Consider the following 21,885-nt stretch of genomic DNA (forward strand, 5'->3'; position numbering starts at 1 on the left):
AATGTCTAATAGTAAAATTGTTTAAAATTAGTAAATTATGTTAATCATTATCTAGCTAATTGTAATAACTGGTGCAAGGAAAAAATATTTTGAAGGAGTAGGTATGATAATAATATCACCAAGAAAAATGTTTATTCAAACTTATCAAATAACATAGAGTGAACATGTAAAGTTGTTCATATATCAATTAGATTTAAATAGGTTCACTGGTTTATCAAAGAATTCATTCCCTTCTGATGTTTCAGCTCTTAATTAAGGTCCACGATTCTTTCAGAATCATCCAGAAGATTTGTACATGTGCTATTAGCTAGTCTCCTTCTCAATAGCTTATTCTTTACACATCACCAAAAATCTAATTAAAAAATGTGAGACCATTACTTAAAATCCATCAAGAATGTATTGTACATTCACAAATAATATCAAGTACACTGGTTGCTGACCTTTCACCTGACATCTGTCACCACTCCCTGCCATTTTATTTCTGCTTCATCTATAAAATATCATACTCAGTCTCCATGGCTTAAATGACTCCAGGTTTTGTTCTTGCTGTAGTGTCTACCAAAAGTGACATTTTTTAAAATTGAAAAGGTATATAACTCACATTGATCTTCCATAACTTTTCTGTTCATATTCTTTATTCTCAGGGATTTTTTTTGTATGTACAAACTCCCCAAGACATTCACTTTTCAGAATTACTATTTTTTTCACATCACCAGTTATCTCTGTGGGAAATAAAACAGTGTTATGATGGTTTTAATTAGCCCCCATAAGCTCAAATATTTAAATCCTTGGTCACCAGTGAATAGTACTCTTTGAAAGGACGAGGAAGTGTGGCCATACTGAAGTAGATGTGGCCTTATTGTGTCACTAGGTATGGGCTTTGAGTTTTACAATAGCCCTTGCTAGGACCAATGGCTCTTTTTCTCTTCCTGGGACTTGTACATAGGAATGTAGAACTCTCAGTTACTTCTCCAGTACCATGGTTGCCTACATGCTGTCACATTCTCCACCATGATGAAAATGGACTAAAGATCTGAAACTGCGTGTGATCCCCATTTAAATGTTTTCTTTTATGATTTTCTATGGTCATGGTATCTTCAGAGCCACAGAACATTGACTATGACAAGTCATTGTGTTTTTAGTGGATTGTTAGTATTTCTGATAAGTTCTCTGAATAGAGAGATTTTTCCCTAAAAGCTATAGCTAAATTCATAATGAAATTTATTTTTCAAAGATAAATACATACTGTTTCATGCTTTCTTATTAGAAAAATATTCATAACCATATCATTAGAGTGAAAACTTAGAATATTTAAAAACTTATGTAAATTCTGTCTCCTCTGCCTGCGTTCAAAACAAAATTATATCTACAGAAACCTCTTTAATAGTTCCATATTTTTCTATTAGTGAGGATTTTACAATTTGTTTTGTTGCAGAAAATCTAGGAGGTACTTAAGCTGTTTAAATAAAAAATATGAACATTTAAAAGGTGCATAAAATTTTTCATCACTTGCCTCTTTATCATAATTCCCATGGCCATATTTTGGATTTACAGATTTACTAATTACCACGCACAGTTCTTTTAATGTATAGTAGTTTCCATCCGATGACACTTCTACACTGTAGTTATGAACCACTTGCCTATTTCTAGTGTCTCTACCTATTTAAGAATAATGTAACTGAGATAAGTGTCTCAGTCACTGTCTAGTACAAACACCCTGAAAATTCTTAACCTTTAGCCAGGATTTCCATAAAACATGCTAGTCTACACTGTACATATACCACAACGAAAGGAGATCGTGTTTCAGTGAACAGAAAAATGGCCTGTAGCTTGGCATATGCTTGTTAACTATGGAAAAGAAGAACATAGCAGACAAGGCAGGCTTCATTCAAACCTCCATTTTTGCCAGCTCTTTACCCTAGATGATGCATCAAGTGTCTTATTCTATCAGAGTGAAGAACACTAAGTGCTCATCAGTCATCTACTTGTAGATGTTGGCTCACCAAATACTCTATTTTTGCCAGGTCTATCAGAACATAATGGGCTCATTTCAGTCTTTTCAATACTGAATTGACTTGCCTAATCACCCTTTATGTCACTGATTGCTTATTGGCCTGCAAACCAGGAGATTTGGCCACCTGATGTCACAGTCTGAAATTTATCTATATTGGTTCCCTTTTCACCTGCTGCCTTGCTTTGCAAAACACACAGGTGCAAGGGGGTCAATAAGCTTAATCATAATGGTAAACAGGCAGCAACAGAAAACAAGTAATGAGCAGTGATTGGAAGAGATGCTTGTTATGAAAGAGAAAGGGAATTATCAGCTTCCCATAGTTCATTCAGCGTTCAGGATTCAAGATCTTCAGAATGAAAGTAACCCATACAGCAGCCAAGCCATAACACCTTTTGAAACAGAAATAACTTACTTGACCAATTTGTAGAAGAATAGATGATAGAATATGTACATATGTGCACATATACATACATATACACACATACCTGTATATACATTCTATATCTATATCTATATCTATATCTGGTCATTTTTTACATTTTCACCATTATTGTATAATCCTATACTCTAGTTATCCAATTGTCCTGCATATGGTGAGGAGGCATCATTCCCTCTCAATTATGAGATCAACTAATACCCTACAGTTATGTTGCTCAGGAAAGTCAATATTGTCTTATTGATAGTCAACACTAACTAACTCTGTTCTTTTGGGGTTGAAGCCTTGAGTGAAGCCATTGTTCATCTTCTGTTTTTACATCAATATCATTTCAATTAATTATTTTTTCTTAAATTAACTGTCTTTTCTTCAGCTACAACTATATACAGTGTAAGAGGTTGTCAGCCAGGTATTAATTCGTCACTCACTATTACTGAGGGTTGATTACCAGTTGCTTCCAGTTTCTGCTGAATTAACTTACTAACAGTGATGAAATATAATCTGGAACTGTAAGCCAAAAAACCCTTTTTCTTTTAAAAATCACATTGCAATTCAAAATATGTTAAACTTTATAGATGAAGGGTTACATGTTAGCTCAAAGCAAAATACCATAATGGTGAACAGGTGAGCATGAAAACAACACCAGATTCAAGTCAGCTTAGAGTTCCCAAAATGTCATTCTATGTTACCTAGAGTGACTGTTTCCTTCGGTCTATACAATTAGTCTCCTAAGAATAAATATTGTTAAAGATCATATTACAATGTACCTACCCCTAAAACTCAGACTATGCCTGCTTCCACTGTGTGAATAAATGTTCCTTTACTAAAAAGAAGTTTAATGAACAGATAAGAATGGATGGATGGTTTATGGCTGAAGGCAGAGCCCTCACATCCTGTGGTCCTCATTTGCTAGTAGCTCATGTTTCAGGTCTGACACATTTTCTATGTTCTACAACCACTTGCACTCACATGCACATAACTGTCCCCACCCCAGATACTCATAACTAAAAATGAAATAAACAGTTAAAGCATAGGTTGAGTTATTTGTTTTCCTCACAGTGTTAGAGGATTAAATTCATAGTCACTTGGCTGTGCTGTCTTTGAGAATGTAGTCAGAAGGCTCATCACATGCAACAGGATGTGTGGATGAAGCTGTTCACCATAGCAACAAGGATTAAAATTAGGAAGGAGGTACTAGGGTCCCATTTTCACCTTAAAAAGAATATCTCTATGATGAAATATTACTGCCACTAGATTCTATATCCTAAAGGTTCTACCACCAAGATTGTATCAAGCTGAAAACAAAGCCTCAATTTATGTGCCTCGAGAGGCTTTCTAAATCTCTGTTAAAGTAGTCATCTTGAATGAGGTTCTGGACTACTCAGTCCTTGTTGTTATGACATTACTTGGTTGTACAATCATTATCCAGTACTTGACAGGTGTCTATTGAACTATTATTACTCTGTGAAAATATATGCTTGTACCTAAGGGCATAATGCTGAGTGTAGGAAAGATCCAAATGGACTTTGCTTTCATAAAATACAAGATTTGGGAGAGGAAACATAAATTAACATATACTATTGAAACAATGTATACTCTGTATGGTTATATATGATTAGAAAAAATGACAAGACAGGAGCATTACAAAAATTCATCCTATAGGAAATAATAACTTGTAGAGACAGAGAAAAGGAAACAGTTTTACTTTGTCATTAATGATCAACTGTTTATGTGTGTAGAAACTACTTTTTCCTGTTTATTAGATCTCTTACAAGTTTAATTTTTGTCAATAAGATACTAGTGCATTCAAATTAAGTAGAACAATATAAAAGATTATATGTAACCTTTCCTATTACACAAATAGAAAAGCATATATGTATATATCTTCTGCATGGCACTTAACATAAATAATTTCTCAAAAACCCATCATAATTCTTTCATAAGGATTAAGTATTAGAACAAAGGGGAACAAAAGATAAAATGTGAGAGGAAATTAAGATGGATAAAGTAGTTAAATTGAAAGATTCAAAAGATGAATTCAACAGACATAGAAGTATTGAAGAAAAAAGCTACTTGGAATGCTGTAAATAAAAGAACGTACCAGGGCCTTTGGGGAACATTATCATTCAAGTCATCACAGCATTGAAAATATTTTTAAAAAATCATAACAGAAAATTTCTCATAGTTAGGAAAAGAGAAGCCAATCTGGATGCAGGAGATATTGCAGACAACAAATAGACAAGATTAAGAAAGGCCCATCTTCTGTTATAATTAAAAAGTTAAACACTAATTCAAAAAAACCACCAATTAACAGTACTGACTTGGACCTTAAAATGGCTATTTAGTTATTTTTAAATAACTAAATAACCAGTTTAATCTATTTTGCTCTTAATTTGTAAGCACCTGCTGCAGTTTTATCAGATCTTTTGGCACTAAAATACCAAGGGAGGGTTTGGTCTCCTTCAACCACAGTCTCAAGCTCAAATCATTAGCAATTCATGGTATCTTCTTTAGGATTTCTAATTCTGTGAAAAAAATCACGACCATAAGCAGTGTGGAATAAAGGGATTTCTTATAACAATTTGCAGTAGAGCATTTAAGGAATTCAGGGCAGAAACTCAAGAAAGAACCTAGAGTCAGGAATCTGGAAGACAGACCTGAAGCAAAAGACGTGGAGGTCCTGTGGCTTCCTCCTTATGGCCTATGCAGCCTGCTTCTATGTAACACACATGAAAATCAATGGTAAGAGTGAACTTGCTCTTTCACATCCATCATCCATTTAAAAATTGTACCACTTGTGTGCCCATAAGCCAACATAGTGGTGTGTTTTCTCAATAGATGTCCTCTAAAATAGCTTCAGCTTATGTCAAGATGACATAAAACTAGCAAGCACCCCTGGAAAGCAATTATCCTTGTTGAGTTATCTGGTTTGTCCAATTTTATTTAAAGTGATTTTCCATTTAATATGAAAAATCACTTTAAATGTTCATTATTCAAACATTGTTAATGGCATGTTAGAAACACAGTAACTTTTGAATTTTTAAATTATAAATGTGTAAAATAAAAACATCTCCCCTAACAAACACACAAAAGTCTGGCAATTCATTAAGTGATATAACACACTAAATATGAGGTATTTAGTAGTATCAAAAGGTTACCCAACCTCAACAAATAATGAGTAGTTGTTTTATGCACTAACCACATTTCTGTTTAAATAACTGAGATAATTCATTTATTAAACTTTTACATGAAGAAGCCCAAAAGTTGAAACTTATATGCTTATCAGATAATAGGGTTTGTCATGACAATTTGTGAAACAACCAGAAAAAACATACTGTATGTTTATGTACCTATGTGTGCTTGTATGTACACTTTTATTATGTGAGTGTGCACATGTGCATTTTGTTAAGTGTCCATGAACATGACCTTGTGGCAAGATGTTGGTATTAGGTTGCTCTCTGACTTAGTCTTGACTTAAAGTTTATCAACATATTTGCATCTTGCCATTTAAGGTGTATGAACTGGCTATCCAAACTGCCATAGTATTCACCTATGTTATCGTTGTTGTGTGACAAGGTTTTTTTTTTTTTTTTATCTTTATTAACTTGAGTATTCCTTATTTACATTTCGATTGGTATTCCCTTTCCCGGTTTCCAGGCAAACATCCCCCTAAACCCTCCCCCTGCCCTGCTGTATGGGTGTTCCCCTCCCCATCCTCCTCCCAGTACGGTCCTACCCCCAACAATCCCATTCACTGGGGGTTCAGTCTTGGCAGGAGCAAGGGTTTCCCCTTACACTGGTGATCTTACTAGGCTATTCATTGCTACCTATGAGGTTGGAGTCCAGGGTCAGTCCATGTATAGTCTTTGGGTAGTGGCTTAGTCCCTGGAAACTCTGGTTGCTTGGCATTGTTGTTCATATGGGGTCTCCAGCCCCTTCAAGCTCTTCCAGTTCTTTCTCTGATTCCTTCAACGGGGGTCCTATTCTCAGTTCAGTGGTTTGCTGCTGGCATTCGCCTCTGTATTTGCTGTATTCTGGCTGTGTCTCTCAGGAGCGATCTACATCCGGCTCCTGTCGGTCTGCATTTCTTTGCTTCATCCATCTTGTCTAATTGGGTGGCTGTATATGTATGGGCCACATATGGGGCAGGCCCTGAATGGGTGTTCCTTCAGTCTCTGTTTTAATCTTTGCCTCTCTCTTCCCTGCCAAGGGTATTCTTGTTCCCCTTTTAAAGAAGGAGTGAAGCATTCACATTTTGGTCATACCTCTTGAGTTTCTTGTGTTCTGTATATCTAGGGCAATTCAAGCATTTGGGCTAATAGCCAATTATCAATGAGTGCATACCATGTGTGTTTTTCTGTGATTGGGTTACCTCACTCAGGATGATATTTTCCAGTTCCAACCATTTGCCTACGAATTTCATAAAGTCGTTTTTGATAGCTGAGTAATATTCCATTGTGTAGATGTACCACATTTTCTGTATCCATTCCTCTGTTGAAGGGCATCTAGGTTCTTTCCAGCTTCTGGCTATTATAAATAAGGCTGCTATGAACATAGTGGAGGACGTGTCTTTGTTATATCTTGGGGTATCTTTTGGGCATCTCTTGGGGCCCAAGAGAGGTATAGCTGGATCCTCAGGTAGTTGATGTCCAATTTTCTGAGGAAGCTCCAGAATGATTTCCAGAATGGTTGTTTGTACCAGCCTGCAATCCCACCAACAATGGAGGAGTGTTCCTCTTTCTCCACATCCTCTCCAGCATTTGCTGTCACCTGAGTTTTTGATCTTAGCCATTCTCAATGGTGTGAGGTGAAATCTCAGGGTTGTTTTGATTTGCATTTCCCTTATGACTAAAGATGTTGAACATTTCTTTAGGTATTTTTCAGCCATACGGCATTCCTCAGCTGTGAATTCTTTGTTTAGCTCTGAACTACATTTTTTAATAGGGTTATTTGTCTCCCTGTGGTCTAACTTCTTGAGTTCTTTGTATATTTTGGATATAAGCCCTCTGTCTGTTGTAGGATTAGTAAAGATCTTTTCCCAATCTGTTGGTTGCCATTTTGTCCTAACCACAGAGTGTCCTTTGCCTTACAGAAGCTTTGCAATTTTATGAGATCCCATTTGTCGATTCTTGATCTTAGAGCATAAGCCATTGGTGTTTTGTTCAGGAAATTTTCTTCAGTGCCCATGTGTTCGATTTGCTTCCCCACTTTTTCTTCTATTAGTTTGAGTGTATCTGGTTTGATGTGGAGGTCCTTGATCCACTTGAACTTAAGCTTTGTACAGGGTGATAAGCATGGATTTATCTGCATTCTTCTACATGTTGACCTCCAGTTGAACCAGCACCATTTGCTGAAAATGCTATCTTTTTTCCATTGGATGGTTTTGACCTCTTTGTCAAAAATCAAGTGACCATAGGTGTGTGGGTTCATTTCTGGGTCTTCAATTCTATTCTACTGGTCTATTTGTCTCTGTACCAATATCATGCAGTTTTTATCACTCTTGCTCTGTAATACTGCTTGAGTTCAGGGATAGTGATTCTGCCAGAAGTCCTTTTATTGTTGAGGATAGTTTTAGCTATCCTGGGTTTTTTGTTATTCCAGATGAATTTGCAAATTGTTCTGTCTAACTCTTTGAAGAATTGGATTTGTATTTTGATGGGGATTGCATTGAATCTGTAGATTGCTTTTGGTAAAATGGCCATTTTTACTATATTAATCCTGCCAATCCATGAGCATGGGAGATCTTTCCATCTTCTGAGTTCTTCTTCAATTTCTTTCTTCAGAGGCTTGAAGTTCTTATTATACAGATATTTTACTTGTTTGGTTAAAGTCACACCGAGGTATTTTATATTGTTTGGGACTATTATGAAGGGTTGACAAGGTCTTTGTAGAGAGGCACAAAACACAAATTAATGTAACCTAGAAAGGGAGCCCAGAGCAGACCAAAGTACAGACACCATAAAGGTCCAATTTGGTGAACCAAGTAACCTCATTGGAATTAGTTACAGAAATACAGAGTGAGAGGTTACTTTCAAGAGCAGAGATGACTCCAAAACAGGTACATCATGAAAGCCAATCTCAGTATGTTTCACAGTGCACAAAGGCTGAGAACCTGGAGCACAGGCACTGACTCTAGGCAGCATAAGAGTTTGGAGAGTGTCCTTTCCAGGTGATGGAGCTGGTCTAACCTCTTCCTGGTAACTCATCTTCTTTCTGCTTCTTCAAAGCAGCTGGTCAGGTTTCTGAAGATTGGCTTTCTGAAAATCTTCTTTAGAGGTTGGCTTGCCTGAGAGTGACTCAGCAATTTATTTATTTGTTTGTTTGTTTATTTATTTATTTATTTATTTATTTATTTATTTATTTATTCTCTTGAGGAAAAGGAGCCCAGGGAATCCATTCAGTTTCTGGGTTTTCCTTAAGCTCTTTTGAGCTGTTTGTCTTCTGGATTAAAAAGATTTCAAGCATGATACAGTATTTTGATCTCCAGGAAACCACTGCAATGTCCCCACTGAAAAGAGTAAATTTAAACATGTCAGTTTCCATGCCTGGATCATATGTGGGTATTTCAGACCTGAATTCAGGTCCCCATGCTCATGTAGCAATAACATTACCTAGTGAACCTTCTCATAAACCCCAAGAAGATATTTTAACTCTTTCCCTAATAACTTTTTAAGCTATAGAATGAACCACTTTAGATTTAGGTTTAAAACACCTCTTTAGTTTAATATCAGCCACTCTTATCACCTTCCATTTTGTTTTATTATTATTATTGTTATTATTATTCAAATAATAGTATTTAGTGACTCATTCAAAGTCACTGAACAGACTCTATACATGTGTTTTACTTGTGTTTGACATACATGTGCTCCACGATAATGTTAATTTACAAAGTAATACAAAAGGTTATTGCTGGATCCAACCACAATCAAATACATAACAAATATTTTTTTCTTCACAGGCACATAATTCCATTCAATACCTTTCTAAATAAAATAGCAAACAATCCAACATATATTGTTCTAGGATATTCTTCTCAAAATATGTTCTAGGATATTTTTAAATGATGAAAATGTTCATACTATTCCATATTCATTTGCTTAATCAGAGTACATCAACTGGGTGACTTTATAAAAGCAACTAGTTTATTTAGTTACTTTAAGCAGTAAACTTCTAAAAAGTACACCACCACCATTGTGTTAGGTACATTAACCCATAGTGAATAATATTAAAATGACATGGAAAGGAAGATTTTTTGACAAGGCAGGAAACCAGCCTAAGTCAGAGTATCAAGTCTTGGTAACCCAAACTATAGCTGTTCCTTACAGGTTTCCTGCTACTTTTTTAACAGGAACAACTGAAGTCTATGTTCTCAATATATGAATCTTTGAAAAACACATTAAAAAATATAACTCAAGACTATTTTACTGGGTCTGCATGTAATCACTATTTAGAGTATAGATAGGTTCTATTCCTTTTGGTATAGCATATATCATGACTGTAAAACTAAACAATGAGGCTAAAGACAGTTCTATTTTCATGCAAAAGTTCACTAGACATGCCCAAACAGCTAGAAGTAATAAATGGGATGTTCAGGTTTGTTTAATCACCCTAATTATTTGAATACTATTTGAAGGAAAGCTCTGGCAAAAATAATTCTGAAAAACTTCCATTTGCTCTCCCAATCATTCTGTTTCTGTGTGTTCATGTGAAATTTCTTATTAAAACTAATTTGTTTTATGCAGTGACAATTGTGTTGAAAAGCCAGCAGGAATATAAATCATCCAATTATTCCCATTGAGGAACCAGCATGAAAGTGTAAATGGAGCTGGAATGATGGCTGTGCAGCTCTGTTTAGAACAAGGGACTTTGATGATTTGATTCAGGACAGAATCTGATGTTTTTTGCCTGTGTTCTGTGGGAGACTGTTTATTCCTGCACACTCCAAAGTGCACAGGATGGTAGTTGGACATATAAGAAGAAAAGTGATGATAAATGATGGTGTGGTCTTTCTAGTGGAAAAGCATCTACTGTGGAAACAGGATTATTGGTCTGGAGTAATTATCAATGCCTTTTCAAAATCAATGTTAACTGAGTCATTTTGTGTGTCACAATTTCCCTTAATCGAATTTATTAGGGATGTAAGAGTACACAAAATAATGATCAGGCCTTTAATTGAAACAGCCAGAAACCAAAACCCATACCTCTCTACCCTCTGACACATAACAAGAGGAAATCTGCTCATTAGAAATCTGAGGAAAGTGGTTAAAAATTGGTGTCATTGTCTGAAATGTTAAAAACTCAATGCGGTATAGAACTCAGAGACTTTTAATAAGGCAAGGTTGAAGATGGAGCAGCTGTTGCTTTGAAACACAACATAATTTTCTGTGTTGTCCTAATGCTAGGCTTTGCTAATGAATAAAGAAAACAGCCAATTTAAAACTCAGGGATGTCCTTCGAGAACAGAGAAAGCTGAGTGGCACACTGAGAGCAAATTAGAGGAAAGTGAATGTCAGTGTAACACTCCAGATGGTCTAGAGAACTCTTGTTAATAGATTTATGTGATTCCCACTGAGAACTGGTGCTAAACTGATCCAAAAGGTTTACCAATGGGGCTGGTTACACACTCACCTTCTTACAAAAGATGCTTGGTGACTCCATTTTCTACAAAGTAGTATACAGTTCAAGATCCCACTCACTGAATTTCACCCTAAGGCAACAGTAGACTCTGGTAAAGACTTTTCAGTCATAGTCACAAGGATCCAGGTCTCTCACCACTAAGCAAACTGTCTTCACTTGTACCTTCTTCTACCCAGACTCATATTCGCCACATAGCAGACCATAGGATACAGATATTTTGCCCCATGGATCATGGACATTCATTATTTTTGTCTAGAGACCCAATCCCTATCATGCCCATCTAAGTGATCATAGGCCTCCTTCAATATCCTGATAATGACATTCTCCACCAAGTACTGAAGGATATAAAATATAGCTGGTAGACTGCGGGTAACAGCTGTGCACAGAAATGAGCACATCTCTAGATTTCTGCCTGAAACTTTGACATATAGACTTGAGCGTCTAGTATAGAAACCAGCATTAGCAAAGGAAGAAGGCCAGGATTGTGAGTCAAAGAATCTGTCAGCCAGATATTTGGGTATGCTGTTTTATGAAGAAAGTTAACTGAAATTGTACCTCAAGTTGGGGTTATTGAAATACATGTGTCAAAGAGAAAAAAAGTAAAATATAATCATAGAATAGTTGCCTATCTGCCCTATTCTGTGTTAGCTGGGCTTAGTTGTAAACTTGACTACATCTAGAATTAAGTAAAAGCCAAGGGGTTGGGTACACCTGTGAGAGACTTTCCTTGATTAGGTAGGTGTATCACTAATAAGTTCAGTTGTACGCAGGCCATAAGATCCACCATGAATCTGGCCCACAGCACCTTCTGGTAGTCTATATTTAAAAAAAAAGTTAAAGAGCCCATTCACTGAATTTCATGCTAAGGCAACAATAGAAAGAAAAGGAATAGAACATTAGGATGAACCAGGACAAGAAAGCTTGTTCTCTCTTTAATTGCTTATTCTTGCCTTAGATGTCATTAGCAAGTTCAGGCCTTCAAACTTATTAGAACCTACTTCTTCAGAATCCTGAAATATACTACAACCAACTGAGACGTTGTGATTACTAGATTATTACAACAATTACTAGATTCTCAATAAAATATTATTGGAAGATAGTCAATGTTCTTCAAGCTGGACCGTGTATTGGATTCATTAAAATGGCCTACGGTCTGTGGTCCAGCTAGTAAAACAATGCTTGTCTTTAATGAAATATATGTGTGTGTACACACACACATACACACACACACACACACACACACACACACACACACAGACAGACACACACACAGATAGATAGATAGATAGATAGATAGATAGATAGATAGATAGATAGATAGATAGATATGAGATCAGTCAGGTTTTTTATTGCTAAGTGAATTTCTCACTTTGACCTATCCCTATCCTTTAAATATTTTTCCTTCTTTTAAATATATCATTATTGTTTAACAGACAGACTCTTTTTTCCATGGCATAAACAATGACTAGACTTTAATAACTTGCCAAGTTTCAGTCTTCTTTGGAAACTCTCTTTCAAAAGTAATCTAAAATACTGAAAAACACCAAACACAGAAACACACACAAACACCCACATCTATGCACACTAAATGAAATTGTAATAAGGTATTTGAGAATAATGTTCAAAAGAAGAAATCAGACTAAAGGAAAATAATAGTGAGAGGTACAATGGTTCATTCTTCGTAGAATAATATGGACTAAGGCTTTAGCCTGGACTGTTAAATAAGATAATATGATAACAGCAGTCATGTATTAAATTTCCAAAGAGATACCCCTTCAATGTGTCCTTCTGGTTTAAATATCTACACATAGTCATTTGTTGCATAATTTGGTATTCAGCCTCTATATTCTACCCTTTGGAGATGAATAATAAACAATGTGTATGATTTGAAAATTTATCCTGAGTGAATTTATCCATCTCACTGTTTATGGCTGTTCTCATCACTACCTTCCTTCCTGTTGTTTTATTGTCCCAATGTATGGCTCTCCATCTCCCTCTATATCTACATTCAAATAAATCCAAAGTTGACTTCAGCTTATATCTCCCATTTTTTTTAAACAGAAGTGCCTTTTTGCTTTCTCTTTATCTAAAGTGCTACTCCAATAGCTCCTCATATCACATCTTATTTCTCTCTTTTAGTGTATAAACACTATTCTTATCAATATTTCTTTAAATCACATTCTAAAATGAATGAAACAAAAAGGTTTTCTGTTTTATGTTACCCATTTACCCACTCCCCGGACTTCAACTGTTCCAACCCAAAACAGATGTAGTCATCAAAGACACCTGAGCCCATTCTGACTCTAGACTGGGCTGCTTTAGAAATTTCAATTGAAGGAAACATAAGGTTGAACATAGTCTCTGTCTACATATTATTTTAAATGCACAAACCAAATGTTTTTGTTTGGTTTGCTCCTACCAAATTTCCTATGCTATCAGAATATAGACAAAATATGATTGGACCTTTACATCTGGAAAATGACAACAAACATGTTCGGAATTCACAGCATAATTGACTATAAGCCTTCCCATGCTCACTCTGTGTTACCTGCCATGCCGTGGGCCTTTATAGTCAGGCAAACCACAGACTGTCTAATTTTCTGATCTTTTAAATGTTCATTAGCATAACTCCACTGCTGAAGACACAAATTAATTGATTGGATATAAATCATTCTTTGTCACAGTGTGGTATACAAGTTGTTTACTAGTGAGTGCTATATAACAGGAAGCTTTTAAAAGCAGAATTTCTGAGAATCCAAAATTAAAGATCTAGGGCCACAACAAACGTCTGCACACTTAGTAGGAAGCTCCAAAACTAGTCAGTTTCGGGAAGCACAACCTGTATAGCCAAACTGACTCCCCTGTCCCTTTCTGTCACCTTTACGGACTAACCCACAACATGTTAGCAATATTAATATCAGTAGTCTGATGCTGGAAGTTGTTCTGAATGAGGAGCAAGAAACTAGAAGACAGGAAAAGATAGATGGAATAGGAAATAAACAACGTAAATATGGCATAAAGCTTAACAAATGTGGGACACATAATAAGTTGTGACATTGTAACATATAATAATGAAATATGGTAAGGCTTAAAGAGTAGAGAGAAGCTAAACCCTTGATATAGAAAACCAGCTAAAGTTTTCTCTGTCCCTCTTCAAAATGCTCCACATGCATATTAATTCCAGGCTCTTCTTCTTATAGAGAAAATGTTTCCTAACCCTTTATCTTGTGTAAATAAACATGTTTAAGCTATAGAACTGCAATTCTCTTAAATGCTTTCTCTTACATTTTGGTATCATTATATAAATATATTGTTTCCCCTTTACTCTTCCTCCATCCAATCACTCCCATGTATTCTCTCCTCCTTCTCTTTCAAATTCTTGTCCACTTGTTTCACTGATTGCTATTACATACATGTCTGCATATTTATTTACATTTATATACTATGTTACATATGTACAATACACATATACACAACCTTTCAGTTCTATACGGCCTTACTCATGTTAATTTTGTTTGTTTTCCTTTATTCCCACATGCTCCTCATCTAGGAAGCTTGCCTTTTGAGCAAATAGAGATGATCACAGAAAAACAGAACACAACTCAGAGCTGTGGAGCCAGTCCTGGTGGACCTGATCTTACTCTTATATATGAAGGATCACTGGAGGAGAAAGTTAGGGAAGCTAAGAAAAGCTGAAGGATTCTGGAGTTTGCCATGAAACTATGTGTCCTGGTAATGTCAGAAGCTCTACCCATGATGTTTTAAAGAACCAAACGCCATAAAAAAAGTTGATCTAAGACTATGACAATAAACATATGAATGTTTATATTGGTAAGATTTGTAAACTATGTTAGTTATCAGAAGGAAAGGATTAACAAAAGCTGATAGTGGAGAGAACAATGTATCATACAAAAAAGGCAAAAACATTAAAATGATATATTTTACTCTGCATTGGTAAAAAGTAAAACCAGCGAACTGGTATAACTCACATGAACTCTAGTACCCAGGGCAGCAGCTGAAAATGATTTTGAAACTACTACTCAAAGACTACTACTAATGAAAGAGATGGGAATATTAAAGTAAGCCACAGTAATGCAAGAAACAAAAATTATAGACAATTCCAGATGATTTAAGTGGAGCACACATAAATAAATGGCATGATAAGACAGTAACGATTGTGTTCAATATGAATGTTCCAATTCATTAAGCAAATGAGAGGTATAGTGAATTGATGAAAAGGAGTGAGTAGAATTCATTGATGCAAGCACACGTAAAGCCAGAATAGTAAAAATGCACCTATATAACACGAAACTCAAAAAAAAACCAAACAAACAAAAAAACAAAACAAACAAACAAAAAAAAAAACCATGAAATTCCAAGCCAGGCAATGGTGGCACACCCTTTAATCCCAGCATTTGGGAGACTGAGGTAGGTAAATCTCTGGTTTGGGTCCAGCCTGTTCTACAGAGTAAGTTTGAAGACATCCAGAGCTGCACCGAGAAACACCTTACCCCTCAAAATAAATAAATGAACAAACAAATAACAGTTCAGCCTGTTCTACAGAGTGAATTTCAAGACATCCAGAGCTGCACAGTAAAACACTGCCCCCGCCCCTCCCAAAAAACAACAAACAAAAAACAAACAAAAAATCAAGTCTTAAACTTTAAGTTCCCAATTACAGAAGTAATTTGATTTTTGATGAAATAGGAAATCGTACCAAAAAAAAAAATAACCAAAGATTAGTGAAACACTATGAAAAATTAAAAAATAATATGCAAGATGCTGACGAACTGCTAAATGTTCACCCAACTAACAAGCTTTACAATAAAGGCAGTAAAATCTGAAAGAAATTGTAGCAGGAAAAAGTAAGTAAATTTATAGTAAGGTTGCAGATATTACAACCAACAAAGCAGAAAAACCATCAATAATATAAAGCCATTGAAAAACATAGTCAATAAATCAGATCGAATTGATTTATGTACTTTTATGTGTGTCCCAACCAACAGCACAATACTTTTCAGCACCTGTGGTACATTCCTTAAAATTGTCTATATTTGGAACATAGAATAAACTTGAACAGATTGCAGGTGCAATGCCCCCAAGGACGAGCTTGGGCTTTGGTCTGGCAAGGGCAGTGGAGAGAGTGACCAGAAAGAAGTCAATGGTGGCAACAGAGGACAGTGACTTCACTATCAAAAAGCTGCTGGGTCAGTGTAGGAACCAAGGCTGCTGGCAGAATCACCACACCTACGATGTACCGTCAGCTTCTGGCTTTGCATGTGCTCCAGAGTGACAGGAACAGTGTAAGATACCTTTGGAGAAGGATATCACTGCTGTAAAGTCTGAAAATTCCGATCTAGGCAGAATTTGGTCAGTAGGAGGGTGAATGAGGCAAAGCGATTTCCCTGAGATCTATACAACCAACAACACACACCAGAGGTGGGAAATTGTGCAGTCAATCATGAAAGCCTTTAGAGATGCAAGGAGGCCACTCCTTACCCCGGTCTTTCAAGCTTATATCTCCGTGTTTGCAGATGACTTCACGGCTGTTTTCTGTCTTCCTGCAGGAGAACCATGAAAGGTGTACTGGAATAGGGATGGTAGGCCATAAGAATGGTTCTTTCCAGGAAGCCAGCCTATCCCTGGATGTTTCCTTGTATAGGTTTATTCCCTTATCAGAGCTTGCCCCAAATCCGGCAAACAGCAGCAGCTCACCAACTATGCTGCTTTCCTGGGAAACTGATAAGTTTCTCTGAGTTCAAGATCCATCTTCAGTTCCTGTCACTGGCAAACACACGTGGGGTTTTATTCTGAATTCACTGAACAGGGAGAGTGCCTAGGTGTGTTTTGGGTGTGAGTAAATGCAAGTAGAAGATGAAGCACATTGTACAGCTTGCCCCTCGGATACTGTTGTGAATGTCTTTGGAGTGGTTGTCCTTTGTATTGGTCATTTTGCTTGGAGCTGTCAATATTATGCAGCTAGTTTCTGTCAGCGACTCTACACCGAGCACAAACGGTCCTTCTTCAAGGAGCAGAGAGGATGCTGTGGCAGACTCCATACTACTGCACACTGCTGGCCTCTAGCTATAATGTTGTGCATGGGATTTGACCAAGACTGTCCCCAGGCAGTGCCCCAATCCACACTATCACTCACACTTTGGAAAATATGCTCTGTCTTCCACCCCAGAATAAGAAATCGCTATGGTAGAATCAGAAGACTGAGGAGTGATGGACCGTAACCTGGTGAGGAGCTTGTCAATGCTACCTTTTCTTCAGTATGTGTAAGTATCGACTGCATGAGATGGACAACGTACAGTAAGAACTCAGCTTACATGTTCTTGGAGGGAAGGCCATGAAGAGCCCCGTGTGCTGAAAGAGGGATGAGTTGACGGATGGCTGTGAAGCCCTCCGGCTCTATGTCCCATTTCTACGGAGAAATGAAGAATGCATTTATTTTTGCTCCTGTATGACAGCCCTTAAAGATGTGAGGTGGTTAATGTAAAGAGCCCTGGTTCATTTGTGCTGCATTTGCTCAATAAGTATTTAATTGGAAAAAATTTTTAAAAGAAATCAACATTGTATTTTTAGTATAGTGGGATGAAAACTACAGTAAGTGGGGGAAAAAATTAGGAAACTAATTTGACACAAATACCACATAATCCAAGGACACAGAAATCTCAAGAAAAGAATTTAGAAAACTGAAATACAATACATCAATATAAGTGTTATGTACTTAAATAAATCCTGAGGAGAAAACACATGGTCAAAATTAAATTGGCAATTATATGATGAAAAATATTAGTAACTTGACATTAAAACCAGCAGTATTAAAGAAATAATAAGATATACAAATATAACAAAAACTCTATTAAGTAGAAAATATAAAATAAAGTTATTTATATAAAACATAAATTAAAACTCTAGAAAAACAAACAAAATTTTGAAAATAGAGAAAAAGTATAAAAATTTTTACCATCAAAACTACAGGCATCAGTTTATATCCTAAAACATTAATATTAGAAACAATAAACAAATATATTCTAAGATTTAGAGCCAGTCTAAATATTGTGATAATTTTTGTAAGGCTAAACATGTTGGCTTATGTCTGTAATCTCAGCAATCGCAAACACAATCCCTGAATATTATAATTATTAAACATCAAACAGACAAAACAGTGACCCTGATGCAAGCCTTTCAATTTATATAAAAATAAATTAAAATTATTTTGTTCTTAAATTTAAAATGCCAATCCAAAAAGAATTTTAGACAAAGCAATATAGAAATATTAATATTAAGGATTCTATGATAAATACAATATTATTATAGATACTAAAAGTACAGTCAACTGAGACATAAAACTTCATGGGGAACACCCATAAAGAAGGGGAGGGGGAGGGATTAGGGGGATGTTTGCCCGGAAACCGGGAAAGAGAATAACATTGGAAATGTAAATAAGAAATACTCAAGTTAATAAAAAAAAGAAAAAAATTTAATATAAAAAACAAACAACAAAAAAAAGTTAGCAAAGGTTTCTATAAAATCTAAATAAAGATGATTAAGAAACCATCTATAAATAAAATGTTTCCAAAAAAAAAACCTAAAACCAGAATAGAAACAAACATTTTAAAACCTACAACAAATATATAAATCTATTTAAAATATTACTTTAAATTTAGATATGAAAATCTAGTTAAGCAAGGATAATACACGAAGTCAAATGGGCATCTGAAGATATATTTAAAAGTATTAGCAATGAGAAAAGAAAATTTAGAAGCACTATGCTATAAAACTGTGCACCATCAAGATGGGAAAGAGTGTCATACAGTAAAAATAAATTCTAATACTCTAGTAAAATAACTTTCAGATTTTGCCTATATATTGGTCACACACACAATGTAAATGTAGCAATGTAGCCATTAAATTCAGCATGTAAAAATGAATACATCTATTCTTCTACAGATAAAATGTAAAAAATGCTATAAATGATAAAAACTATTCAATAAAAATAAGCAAACCTTTCATATCCTCAATATGGATGTTTTTGCAGGAACTTGTATGAAAGGCTGGAGAGAGGTGGAGTTGATTATGCAACAGTCAAATGGAGGAATCCTCCTCTCAATGAGAATGCCCAAAACCCTGACTGTCAGGGTTGGTGGATGCATGAGACTTCATCTGTAGTAATTTTGTAAGGCCAGTTAAATGAGTCATCAGGTAAGGGTGCTTGCTTAACAACCTTGGTCAGTCCCTAGGACCCACATGATGAACAGATAAAACTGACTGAAATGTGACCTCTACACACATACGCCCTGGTATGACGCCCTCCACACCAAAAAAAAATGTAAATAAATATAATAAAGATGCTCTACCATACCAAAAGGACACATGCTCCACCATGTTCACTGCAGCCTTATTTGTAATAAGTAGACAGAAGCTAGGAACAACCCAGATGTCCCTTACCCACCGAAAATGTGGTTCATTTACATAATGGAATTCTACTCAGCTATTAAAAATGAGGACATCATGGAACTTGTAGGCAAATGGATGGATCTAGAAGATATGATCCAGAGTGAGGTAACTCAGACCCAAGAGGACATGCATGGTATATACTTACTGAATAGTGGATATTAGCCAAAAAATACAGAAGACCTAGGACACAATGTACAGACCTTAAGTGGAACAAGTAGAAAGGCCCAAGTGAGGATGTTTCAATCCCACTTAGAAGGAGAAAGAAAATAATCACAGGAGGCAGAGGGAGGGCAGGACCTGTGTGGGAGAGGAAAAGGGGAACAGGATCAGGTGTGGGGAGAGGGCAGGAGAGAAGCCCACGGGGGCAAAGAGAATGATGGAGATTAGCAACATGGGGTGGGGGGAGGCGGGGACCCTCTCAAAAGTACAGGAGGAGAGCCAGTAGATAAGAGAATCTAAAGACTCACAGTAGGGACGATCTTACCAAAATACCCAGCATTGAGGAGAGGAACTCAGAGGAGCTCTTCCCCAGTAGATAAACAGGACTTCAAGTGGAGGAACAGGGTTATTAAACCACAGTCAAAGTTTCTGACCCAGAACTGTTCCTGTCTAAAAGAATGGCAGGTACAAAAATGGAGAAGAGACTGAAGGAAAAGAAGTCCAATAACCAGCCCATGGGATCCATCTCATGGGAGGTACCAAGGCCTGACACTATTACTGATGCTTTGATGTGCTAACAGATGGGAGCCTGGCAAGGCCATCCTCTGAGAGCCCCTGCCAGCAGCTGACTGAGACCAAAGCAGGTACTTACACCCAACCATTGCACTTAAATTGGGGACACCTGTGGTTGAATTAGAGGATTGAAGAAGCTGAAAGGGAGAGCAACCCCATAGGAAGACCAACAGTCACAACTTCCACAGACCCCAGGGAGCTCCTAGAACCGGAACTACAAACTGGGCACTTAAAGAGGCTGATCTGAGGTCTCTGGCACAAATAGAGCAGCTGTCTCCTTGGCCAGGTCTTAGTGGGAGAAGTTACACTTAGTCCTAGAGAGATTTGAAGCCCCAGGGAAGGGGAAGACCTGGTTGGGGGGAGCACCCTTTCGGATACAAGGGGGAGGAGAAATGGGATGAGAAAATGTGGGGGGGCAGAACGAGAGTGGGAACAACAACAGGAAATATAAATAATATAATAAAATTGTAAAAAATTCAGAGCACACATATAAATAAAAGAATAAATGAAGAAATATGACTATATTGAAGGTAGTGTTGAAGAAACTGCCCTGATTTTGGCTATGTATAATATCACAAAATGTATTTGAGATCATTGTGTTTATTCCATATTTCTATATTTGCACCTAATCACATCAATAAAATTTTCCCATCAGAGCAACTATAGTACTGGAGAGGTAGGTTTGTAGTTAGTTCAGAGGAGCCCAGATCCTAGTATCCACATGAAAAAGCCACATGGGGTTCCATGCATTCCTGCATCCCAGGCAGTGTGTGGAGGAGATAAGAGGATCAAGGAGCCTTGCTGCTTGCCAGCCTCGCAGAAAACACACACTTCAAGTTCAGCAAAACAGCCTCAAAGGCAACGTGATTGGTTAGTAAACTCAATGCTTTTCTGTACCATCTATTTGCAAGGACAGATAGCAATACTATCCACACACACACATATAGCACACACACACACACACACACACACACACACACACACACAAACACACGAGTAGTATGATTTTTCATTGAAATAACTATGTCTCTTTTCATAGGTGCTGTCTCTGAATTAGGACGTGATATGTTCTAAGGAGGGACATGAAGAAATAAGTAACGAACAGTCTCTCAGCTATTGAAATATTAAATACAGGAGTAAACAAGTGATGCACAAGTTACAAATTCATAAAATGAGTTAACTGAGGTCCAGGGAAGTGCTCCACCTGCAAAGGCTTCTGAAAGAGGCTAAAGAACTTGAAATTGGCACATTAATTAGCATTTTCTTAACAGTTGTAGAATTTAAACACCATAAGTTATCATTGGGTGACAACAAAATTCAACTCACAATGATGACTGCTTTAAGAATAATTAGTTTCCTCAAACGAGGTGTTACAGGGGCTAGCAGAAGGGGAAGGGGGAAGGTGAGGGTGTTTATGAACAGGGAAAGTGGATAATATTTGAAATGTAAATAAATAAAAAAATACTCAAAAAAAGAACACATGCGCGCACACACACAAGTGCACAAAACTTTCAGTATTATTTAGATTTATTATCCTTTGGAATGTGTTTCATTTTCAGTTTTTAAAGAGTTTGGAGATATTGTGAATGGCTTGCTCATA

The 21,885-nt window shown here is 36.5% G+C and overlaps 1 pseudogene; it reads left to right on the plus strand.

Annotated features, from left to right (window-relative positions):
* Positions 1–16,179: 16,179 nt before the first annotated feature.
* LOC116912002 lies at positions 16,180–16,843 on the plus strand (annotated as a pseudogene).
* The last annotated feature ends 5,042 nt before the right edge of the window (positions 16,844–21,885 follow it).

The sequence above is a fragment of the Rattus rattus genome, chromosome 11 (assembly GCF_011064425.1).
Source record: "Rattus rattus isolate New Zealand chromosome 11, Rrattus_CSIRO_v1, whole genome shotgun sequence".
NCBI classification, from domain to species: Eukaryota; Metazoa; Chordata; class Mammalia; order Rodentia; family Muridae; genus Rattus; species Rattus rattus.